General features: G+C 63.1%; 1 long non-coding RNA gene across 1 annotated transcript in view; it reads right to left on the bottom strand.

The window, feature by feature from the left end:
* Positions 1 to 2,827, bottom strand: part of LOC111820160 (uncharacterized) — a 4,538-nt gene extending 1,711 nt beyond the window's left edge. Inside the window, exons 1-2 of the long non-coding RNA XR_002823697.1 lie at positions 2,816 to 2,827; positions 2,648 to 2,726 (exon numbers count right to left, since the gene is read on the bottom strand). This is a non-coding gene — a long non-coding RNA (uncharacterized LOC111820160). The remainder of the gene's footprint in view (positions 1 to 2,647; positions 2,727 to 2,815) is intronic.
* Between the last annotated feature and the right edge of the window lie 39 nt (positions 2,828 to 2,866).

The following is a 2,866-nucleotide window of genomic DNA, read 5'->3' as shown; positions in this document are numbered from 1 at the left end:
GCAGGCCCCCCCCCCGCCACCCACTCACAGCAGCAGGGCCGACACCAGGAAGATGAAGAAGGTGTTCTCCAGCAGGTAGTGATGGACCCAGGACAGCCAGGAGACCCTGGGCCCTGCCCGCTCCAGGCGGCGCACCCACACCTTGCCCGCCTCATACATGGTGTCCAGGGTCTGGAAAGGGCCACACATGCTCGATGGCTTCACCCTGGGCGGGATGCAGTGGGGCGCAGGGACCTTCAGCTGGTGAAGGCCCCTCCGCCTCCTCCTCCCTCCAGCCTCAGGACACCGCCACACCTCCCCAAACCCCCCAGGCACCACCACCGAGTCCCAGGCCACAGAGTGCCCAGGCTGAGCAGCACTCACTGCCAGACGGCATAGCAGAGGAAGACCGCAGCACCCAGGAAGGAGGGGAAGCAGAGGAGTGTCATGAAGACAGTGCTCATGTGTGAGGCCAGCCAAGGCCTGCGGGGCGCCTGGCAGTTGGCCATCAGGCTCGTCTGGGGGACAGAAACAAACGATGCCACCACCACCCGCTGCCCGCCCTGCCCCTGGCCTAGTGGGGACACCCCAAGAGGGAAGAAGTGGACGGGCAGGGGTCCTTCCAGCCAGGGCCCAGAGCTGAGACCCTCCTCTCCCCCAACCCCAGGGGCTGGGCTCTGCTGTGGGCAGAGAAAGGCAGGCTCACTAAAGGCATGGGGTTGGGGAGACCGAGGCAGACACGGGAGCGGCCTGTCCAAGGTCACTTGGTGAGCTCCCTCCCTGCCAGCCCCCACTAGAGCCCAGCCTGTGGTAGAGACAAGGAGCGAGGCCAGAGAGGACAGTGGCTTCAAAGTCAAGGGGTCCAAGGTCCCTATTCTCAACCACTGGGCACCCCTGGCCTGAGGACAGAGGGCCAGCGTCAACTCCCAGGGCCAGCCCAGCCCTGGCACACACATGCCCAATGACGACCCCTCACCAGCAGGATGCTGCCCAGCCTGGCAAAGAAGGTGATGCCAGGGTAGGGGAGTCAGCTGGCTCCCACGGCCATGGGACTGACCCCAGGGTGGCCCTGGCTGCAAGCCCCATAGCTCTCAGGGAGTGGGGGACATGTGCTGGGCGCCGTGCCTGCCCTGGAGTGGGGCAGCAGCACCCTTACCTTCTTGATGTAGAAGAGAAGCAGCAGCTTGAGGATTTGCATGGCAGGGAGGAGGGGCGAGAAGAGGACCCCCAGCCTGGCGGGGGCGGGGCAGTTGCAGGTCAGAGGTGGGCCAGACCCCTGTGCTCCTCCCCAGGGCTAGATGCCCTCTTCCCCATCCCCCCGCCCCTGCCTGGCTCAGGGGTGGAGCAAGCTGTCTGGCCCCTCCGCTGTCCACCCCAAGACCAGGCTGGGCTTGGACCACATGGGGTGGGGGGCTGGTGCAGCACCCCAGAAACCTGAGGCAGGCCTTGGTGCTTCCACCCAGCCCCAGCAGGAGGCCAGCACAAGGTCCCAGAAAGAAAGGGTACCCCCAGGGGTGCACCCTTCCCCGGGAGTTCACCCTCCCTCAGGGGTTCACCTTCCCCGGGGGGTTCGCCCTCCCCCAGGGCTGGGAGAGGGGGGCAGTGCAAACACCCACCAGGTCAGAGTCTGCCCATAAATCAGGTCGAGGACGTTCCGGGCAATGTCGAACTCTGGCTTCTGCCGCCTCTTCAGCTTCTTCTCAGAGATAAGCCTGGGCAGAGGCACCGCTGAGGGTCAGCCAGGACGGCCAGGGAGAGGCCCACCCCAGGACAGCCCCAGAAGTCACCCCGGGCCTGATACCCTGTGCACCTCGCCTCACATGCCCAGAAACCCCGAGGCGGTGACAGCAGAGGTCAAGGAGAGACAGGAGCCGTGCTAGGGTCCCCACCCCACGGGCCAGCAAAGCCAGGGGGCATAATGTCAGGCCCCTGGGGGCTCATTTTAACTCTTCCAGAAAACTGTTGCTACCGGCAAGTTCTAGCAGGTTCTGGCAGGTTCCATGTGAGCAGCTTGACCCCATGACTCAGGTTCCCAGCCAGGAGGCGTGAGAAGCACGGGCTGTGCTGGAGAGCAGGAAAGCAGCCCACCGGCCTGAGTGGCTGGATGTCAGCAAAGTAACTTGTTACAATGTAACAGGGCATCCCGCTAACAGGCAGGCCGGCCTCTCGGCAGAGAACAAGGCTGCTGTCTGGGAGCAAGGGGATCCCCGCCCTCGCTGGGCAGGGACTGGGCCTGCCTCGCAGGGTGGCCTCTGAGCAAGGACAGAGGGAGGCAGCTTCACCCCCACATCCACCTCCCATGTGTGGATGGAAAACTGGAACGGGCTGAATAAAAAATGCATTGTTTCCTGAAGAGTTTTATAAATCCTGAGCCTCTTTCAACTTAATTTGCTTTGTCTGTGAAATGAGGGCGCTGAACGGGGGTCCTTGTTCCAAGACAAGGATGTCCCAGAGTGAAAAATCCTAGCCCCCTGAAATGCCGAGTTTCTGGAAGGAGCTCAAAGCAGCCCCAGAGGCAGCCCCAGACGCACGGCCTCACATACACAAACTACTCCCTATTCATGGATTCCAGTGTTTGGCAACCAAACTCTGGGAAGAGCAGCAGGACCTGTCCAGACCAGAGCCAGGTCTCAGTGGTCTCCAGGGCAGTAAGGGCGCGGGCACTCACATTGCTGATCTGCTCCTTGAGAAGACAAATGACCTTCCGCTGGCCCTTCACCACCTGGATGTTGAGGTAGATGACAGCGCTGCGGGAGGCGGGCAGTCAGGGGGACACGGGGCCCTCCAGGGTGAACCCCCTCGCTAGTCCCCAGCTTCCCCCCACCCTCACACTCACAGCAGCAGGGCCCCCCACACACACACAGAGCAGCAGGGCCCCCTCCAACAC

Source organism: Trichechus manatus, unplaced genomic scaffold (genome assembly GCF_000243295.1).
Source record: "Trichechus manatus latirostris isolate Lorelei unplaced genomic scaffold, TriManLat1.0 scaffold00028, whole genome shotgun sequence".
Classification (NCBI taxonomy): domain Eukaryota; kingdom Metazoa; phylum Chordata; class Mammalia; order Sirenia; family Trichechidae; genus Trichechus; species Trichechus manatus.
Note: the sequence above shows the minus strand (reverse complement) of the source record. Positions and strands in the feature narration are given on the sequence as shown.